The sequence below is a fragment of the Eptatretus burgeri genome, unplaced genomic scaffold (genome assembly GCF_056783735.1).
Source record: "Eptatretus burgeri isolate ZD-2024b unplaced genomic scaffold, Ebu_testis_v1 Ebu_testis_scaffold_134, whole genome shotgun sequence".
In the NCBI taxonomy this organism is placed as follows: domain Eukaryota; kingdom Metazoa; phylum Chordata; class Myxini; order Myxiniformes; family Myxinidae; genus Eptatretus; species Eptatretus burgeri.
Window position 1 is genome coordinate 55,326 of NW_028222084.1, and position 8,012 is coordinate 63,337.

General features: G+C 51.7%; 1 long non-coding RNA gene across 1 annotated transcript; it reads left to right on the top strand.

The window, feature by feature from the left end:
- Window positions 1-6,571: 6,571 nt before the first annotated feature.
- LOC147007494 (uncharacterized) lies at window positions 6,572-7,558 on the top strand. The gene is made up of 3 exons (XR_015054149.1): window positions 6,572-7,057; window positions 7,155-7,319; window positions 7,417-7,558. It is a non-coding gene; the product is annotated as an uncharacterized LOC147007494 (long non-coding RNA).
- Window positions 7,559-8,012: the final 454 nt, after the last annotated feature.

The following is an 8,012-nucleotide window of genomic DNA, read 5'->3' on the forward strand; positions in this document are numbered from 1 at the left end:
CGCTTCTTGTTTGCGACTCTCCGACCCCGTTCTGCTGACTCTCCTTTTCCGTTCTCGTCCTGCTGACTCCTTCTTTGTTCTCCTTCTCGTTCTCCTTCTCTGACTGACGAACACCGTCCTTTTATCCCCCCCGTAACTTCGCCTTTGACCCCTTCCCTTTGACCTTTCACCTCGCTCCCCATTGGCCCGAGAAAAAGTGGGCGTGAAGGCTTTTTGATCCACAAATTTGCATATATCGATCGCCCTGGGGCGGGGCCACCCGCCCCTCGCTCACCGATTGGACGGCAAAAAGTGGGCGTGTGTCGTTTTTGATCCGTTTTTGAAGCACAAAATCCGTGATTTTGTACACGCTGTTCGACGCGCGTCCTACACGAGTCCAGCATCGGTGCCCATGAGTGGCGCGAGATGACGGTGATGCGATGGTGGCGAGTTGTGACGGTAAAGGTCGTGGCGGTTGTGGTGAAGCGGTGGTTGTGGTCGGTGGTTGATGTTGTGGTTGTGATCATGGCGGTTGGTCCAAAATAAAGATAGTAAAAGAAAAACGGCTATCCTGAAGAGTCGCAGCTCGTATAAATGACATGTATTCCCACTAGACAACGGGTTTGGGCCTAACTACACATGCACTTACCGAGATACCTCACCTAAGGGACCTGAATGGTGGTTTGCGAATCTGGTAACCACAACACTACCCCCTTCCCTTTTTACAGACTCGTCCCGAGTCGTCAAATTTTCGTGTGCCATCATGTGTAGTTTTCCCCTAGTACATTTTACCTACGGATCCCTGAGTGCGACATTCATGGTATTCGTGTCCCCAAAATAAATAACCTGAGGGCTGCGTAACTACCTAAACAAACTCACTCACACGGACGACTTAAATAAAATTGCCGGCGCTAGACAGACATGCCGGGGCGCACTCATATTTACAGTACATCTTAACCTTAACTTACAAATTTTACACTAAACCATGGCCCAGGATCACTGAACTCTGCAAAAGAAAAGCAGTTAGCAGGGAGCCAGGCTGCCCGCATGCAGTCTCTGGCTCAAACAATGCAGGTGGCAGGGAACGTGGCTGGCTGCTCACACGCAGTCCAAGGCCTTCCCTTTTGAACTGAACTCAGTGAACCACAACGGTGCTTGGGCTGCACAAACGCAGTCTCCGTGCCAGCTCAAGTGGCACACGCCATGAGCACAACGAATGGATGCATGAACGGTTTGAACTGAATGCAGTGAACCACAACGGTGCATGGGCTGCACAAACGCAGTCTCCGTGCCAGCTCAAGTGGCACACGCAATGAGCACAACGAATGGATGCATGGACACAAACACGGTGCACGGGCCACCACTGCAGGCCCGTGTTGTAGCTGCCAACAGGGCAGTTCTTGCAGCTTGCAAACTGTTGCTTTTACGATCCTGGCGCACATGGAAATGAACAGGGGGCAAAGCAAAAATTGAACGGGGCTGGTGAACATGGGCAGTGGGCATGGCATGGCAAAGGCAAGCAGGCAAACACAGCCCGCAGAAGAAGGCCGCTGCAGGCAAACTCAGCCCACAGACGAACTGGCCGGCACAGGCCTCGAAGAAAAAACAGCCAGCAGATGAACTGGCCGGCACAGGCCTTGCAGCACACAGCTGCCGATGAGGTTGGCCGGCCTCCGCCTTGAAGTAAAACACGGCCAGCCGATGAAGTGGCCAGCCTTTGCCGTTCAGTGGAGGTTGGTGGAGGGAGTGCGGTGGTGCTGGCCACTCGGAAGGCGGGCTCGGACCTACCTACCTGTCTCCCTCCCAACTATCGCCTTTGCCTGTCACTGTACATACCCGCTCCCTTAATTTGTGAAAAACCAATTTAGCCCCAACTTATTTTTTTTGTTGTTTTTATTCTTACTCCCCCACTATAAATCGTCCCCTAACCCCCTTTATCGTCCTTGTTCGGCTACCCTATCCTGTCACCTAGCCTACTCCCAACCCCTACGTTCCCTTCCCGGAGGGGAATAAGGGAGAGCTAACGTCCTGTGTCGAGGCCCAACGAAGCCTCAGAATGGCCTCCCCAGAGTTCGGCGATCTTAACACCAAGTGGGTCCAGCGGCCCACAACGACAGCGAGGGGATGGATGGTGCGGAGGGGTACATCTCCTAATCTACCCTAACCATTTAACTGTTAAACTACCCCGGGGCTTTCAACAAGCGCCTCTCGCTTAAACTATTGGTTCTAACAACCCAGATTCCCGTCGCCTGTGTTGGTGTCCTCACAATTTCGGGCCTCGCCCCCCAATTTTCTCTCCGTGCCCTCACACGGTCTCCTGGCTGGGACACGTGGCTCCCTTTGGCAGGCACGACCCTCTGCCGATTCTCCCGCTATGGCACCCCCGGGCACTACACTGCCTCCGAGCCTACCAGCTCCCTAACACCGGGGAGTGCCCCCCATGGCACCTCCCCTGAAACGCACACGTGGCAGGCCGGCCTCCCGGGCCCCTTTCCGAGGGTCACCCGTGCCCACTGCACTGCCCACGCAGCTAATGGCGCCCCGGGCCCCCGCACCAAGCAGGCGCACCCGTGCCCACTACTCTATCCCGGCCCCCCATGGGCCCATGGCCTACCGCGGCCGACTAGCCTGGTGCCCGGGGTACCCACTCAGCGATACTCACCTTTCGCAGCCACGCTCCCAAGCCCGTCAACAGGGCTCCTGCACCTCCAAATGGGTCTCGAGCCTACATTCCCACCAACAACAAAACGACCTCCATTTTTCAATTTGACTAACCCAGCTAACTCACTCTACACTGGCGCCCGGGTCCCTTGGGCGGGATTCTCTCCTCCCACCAATCACTCATTGCACCATGCATTCCCCATTCGCTCCATACACACAGACCCGCTGGCCTCACTCACTCACCAAGTACTCACCTCACAACTCTCCAACTCTTCAACACACACACCGCTGAACTCTGCCATCCTTCTAACTACATCCCCTAACTAACTCGTGCTCCCACGTCATCCCTTACACTAAAGCACGTTCCTTTTAACACTACGTAGCTAAACTACGTCAACTCTACACATACCACCAGTCTGTCACTGTCTTCAAATAAATCATTTTATTTCCCAACCTAAAGCTCACTAAATCCCTCTACCTAATCCATTCCACGGACTCCATGAGGACTTACCCCTGCCCCATGGAGTCGGTCTAACTAAGCTAACCCTTCCCCCTAACTAGTTTCCATCCTGTGCCCAGGTAAGGGGGGTCTTTCACCCCTTTCCCAGGAATCCTGTACACCCGAAAGTGAGGCTTGCTCCTTTTTTTTTTTTCATGCGCAGCACCTGCGCGGCAACTCAGAGCTCGCGCACTTTACACCTGGCCGTGACGTCATGCAGCTGCACGTGTTCCTCGTCCCTCCTTGGACGGGACCATCCGGCAGAGATACCCCTCCTGCCGAATTCCAACCCCACGTGCAGCCATGGCGTCACCGTGCGCATAAAAAAAAAAACACAAGCCACACGTCTCGAGGGGTTCCCCACGCGAACACATGTGCTTTGCCCGTTGGAGCTTAACACACACGATCGCGTGGAGAACCCGTCGGTCCAAATCCATTTACCTGCCTAAACTTTGTCCGTCCGCGGGATCGGCAAATCCACCGCGTGCGTTTCCGGACCGGGACTTCACTCTCGCAAGCGAGCACGTGGCGGTCTCGTGCGTTGCACAGCACGAACCGCGTGCTCACTGCTGGGTGAACCCGGCACGGTCCACGAAACAACTACAGCCGCTACTCGGCTTTCTCTCCTCTGTCGCCGTCGTCGCCGCCATTCCACACACGCATACCTGCGTGTCACGACGCACACAGTCCACACCATCACATTCACACGGGGAGACGCGGCTGCGTGCTCCCGCATGCCAACCGACATCTCCCTCTCATACCGCTCTCTCACACACACGGTCTCCCCGGCACACAGCGACCCTGCACACGGCCGCCCACTCACGCGTGCCTCACTACTCACACAAACCATACTACTCACACGTGGTGCTCCATTCACTCGCGCGGGGGCACTCACCCGCGGTGCCTCACCCATACACACGGCGACACTCACACACGCGGTCTCTTCCACACAACGTCCCTCACTCATACACGCGGGGGCACTCACCCGCGGTTCCTCACTCATACTGGCCGTTTCACTCACACACACGGCCTCTTCCACACACGGTGCCCCACCCACACACGCGGGGGCACTAACCCGCGGTGCCTCACTCACACTCCGTGCCTCATCCACACACGGCGTGCTGGGAAGCACGTACTCCGGCACCATCGCCACCACACCACCCACACGTGGTGCCTCACTCATACTGGCCGTTTCACTCACACACACGGCCTCACTCACACACGGTGCCCCATCCACACCCGGCGTGCTGGGAAGCACGCACTCTGGCACCATCGCCACCACACCACTCACACACGGGGTCGCTTCCACACACGGGGACGCACTCACGCCTTGCACCACACACACAGGGACAACTACACTGGGGATTCGTATCCCCACAAGGGTCTCCGGGGCCTCTATACCCCCAAGCTCTCCGTGCACCCGTCCACAGCACTCGTCCCCTCAACCTCGCAAAGCACGACCGAACTCACCTGGTCGTGACTCGCCTCAAGGCATACTCCCTCCCCTCGTTCCTGGAGGAGGCCATCCAGCTGCTCACACCGGGTCCCTGCACGCTCCGCGAGCTCACCCCCATTATCCTCCACTACCTCCGTGTGTGTGTGTGCGTCACTTACCCCATCTTCATCGTTTAGTCTTCCCTCTATTTTTCTGTCTCCCGTGTCTCTGCCAACTCTTCACCCTTTACCTCCCTTGTCTCAACTATTATTTCCGTTGTCGTCACCTCGTGTCTCGTCTCACACGTTTTGGTCTCCCCATTTAATTTTTCCCTTTCGGTCATCGTCACGACCCTCGCCCAACACGTTCCACGAATTATTTTTTCACCCGCCTCCACCGCGGGCCTGTCAGCCGTTGCACCCCCACCCAGCTCGTTTGCTCCCACACGTGGAGTCGCCATTCCCAGCTCCCTGGTCACGGCCTTCATGCCCGCCTGCAGGCATCGGCCCATGTTCTGCGTCTCACCCCGTAGTTCTTTCATTTCTTTTCTCATTTGCTGTGTATTCGCATCCATCGTCGTTTTCACTTCATTCATTTGCTTGTTCATTTCGTTTTTCATTTCATTTGTATTTGTATCCATCTTTTCGTTCATGCCTTTCATTTCGTTTGTATTTGTATCCATCGTCGTTTTCACTTCATTCATTTGTTTGTTCATTGCCGCCAGCATGGCGCATAGCTGGGCCATGTTGGATGCACTCAGCTGCGCCGTTTCGGCAAGGGTTGGGGAAGGGTCTTGGTGGAGAGGGGGGGGGGAGGTGTCATACACCGCGGCCGCTGCCGCACCCACCTCGGGCCCTGGGTTCAGTTGGGCGAGTCCGTGTTCCTGCACAATCAACATTTCCTGCTCGGGGATTCCATCCTGGACCATGGATTCTACATTACTATTACACATATACATTTCTAATACCCCCGGCTCCCGCTCGCCTTGAGACGCCATCTTGCTTCTCGTGAAGGGTTAATTTGCTCGCTCGTAATTTGGAGGGAATCGGTGTTCGCTTCTCTCACCCCTGAACCGATTCCCGTGAATTTCGCTGGAGACAGGAGAGCCTGTTGTCCCGCTCTCCAATACCAGTGCCGCGAGGAGGGCGATGAATTTGTATCCCACGACCTGACACCAGTGTTGCGGTTTTCGCGCCCGCCGGCGTGCGACGGCCACGTAACTCGAATCGCGGCACGTCGCCCACCGGACGGACAATCCAGTCGTGACCCTCTCGGACTAACGCCGGGAACCAGTCACGGGTGGACCTTTCGGTCTCACCGCGATCGAGCCAATCAGCCCCCGCGTGGGATAGGGTTGCTCGCCAAATTCGAACTACCTAAGTACCCACGCGGAGGGTAGACCGGGCGATCGCACCTCGCCGCAGGTCGACTTCGGACACGGGCCACTTAAGCGACCCGTTCCGTACTATCAGAATAACCGAGCGGTGTTATCGTCGACCTCGACGGTTCGATTAATTATCGGGCGTATTCAGCCCACTACAGTAGGGTAAGAATACTGATTCTGGCTCACTTTTCCCCATGTAAATGAATGGGGGATTTTCAGCGATTTATATTTTTTTTCCCTAAAAATAAATCCCCTTTTTATCCCAAGGTATATTTATTTGTCTCCCCTTTTAACTTGGAGGTTGAACCTCATTGAATTGAACACCTGGGGGTTGAACAGCTCACTCATTGAACCTATAAAGATTTGTTCATTCTCAAATTCCTTCAATAGTTTAATTTTCTTTGCACAATAATCCCCATCTAAAATATTGACAAACAAAACATTTGAATCTTTATATTTTTTAAGATACCCCTTTTGTGCCATTACGAAATGATAAACTTCTCTTAATGCTCTTGTTTGACCACCTCCTGAGCCACAGGTTATTTTTTGTTAAGCCCCGCCCACTTTTCTTTAAGCCCCGCCCACTTTTGTTAAGCCCCGCCCACTTTTCATAAGGTAATTTTTCTAAGCCACGCCCACTTTCCCTAAGCTCCGCCCACTTTTACTAAGCTCCGCCCACTTTTCATAAGATATTTTTTCTAAGCCACGCCCACTTTTGCTAAGCTCCGCCCACTTTTCATAAGGTATTTTTTCTAAGCCACGCCCACTTTTCCTAAGCTCCGCCTACTTTTGCTAAGCCCCGCCCACTCTTACATCATTTCCAGTTCATCTCTGACTCACAAAGAAATCACTAGAAAATTACAGGATGTTATGGTTTTGAAAAATTTCCCAATGAAGGCTTGCCTAGGCTTGCCCAGGGAATTTCCAAAGGAAACCACACCCACCAGTCTTTCTCTATAAAAGCTTCAAACCCAGGCTCCATTTTAAACATTTGTTCTTGCTGGCAATGGTGTTCTGTGTGCTTGTCTCAAACTCTCTGTCTTCTATGGAACTAAACCTTCAAGTTGATGAACTGGATTCAAACCTCTTATCTATTGAGGTAAGATTTTTTATTTTCCTATTTTCAAACTTTGATTGAAGCATACTCATTTAATAATTAAATAACTTAATTAATACATTATTATTTTCTCTCACAGGAAATTGTATCTGAAAATACTGCTTTTGCTACAACTTGGGGGGAAATTGTTAGCTTGGTTGAAGACCTTGAGTGGGATGACTTTAGTGTTCCTTGGAACTCTCTGTCTTCTATGGAACTAAACCTTCAAGTTGATGAACTGGATTCAAACCTCTTATCTATTGAGGTAAGATTTTTTATTTTCCTATTTTCAAACTTTGATTGAAGCATACTCATTTAATAATTAAATAACTTAATTAATACATTATTATTTTCTCTCACAGGAAATTGTGTCTGAAATACGAAATGAAAATACTGCTTTTGCTACAACTTGGGGCGAAATTGTTGGCTTGGTTGAAGACCTTATGAGCGACCAAGACCCACAGAACGAGTTCGTCCTTGATGACCCAACCAAAGAGTTATACCTTGGAGACCAGCAAAATCCTGAAAAAGAGTTTTACAGCAATAGTACTCATTGTGAGTTATCAAGACAATACCCACTGAACAAGTTATACCTTGATGAGCCAGAATACAAGTTTTACCTTGGAGACTCACAAATTTTGAAAAAATCAGTAAATGAGTTCTGCCTTGATGGTTTAAATAACTACCTTGGAGACTCAGGAAAAGGGTTCTGCCAAGATGGTTCTAAATATGGGGCCTACCTTGGAGACTCACAAATTTTGAAAAAATCAGTAAATGAGTTCTGCCTTGATGGTTTAAATAACTACCTTGGAGACTCAGGAAAAGGGTTCTGCCAAGATGGTTCTAAATATGGGGCCTACCTTGGAGACTCACAAATTTTGAAAAAATCAGTAAATGAGTTATCCTTAAGAGACTTTGTAAGTTGGTTTTACTTTGAATACTTGAAATGTGGGTTCTG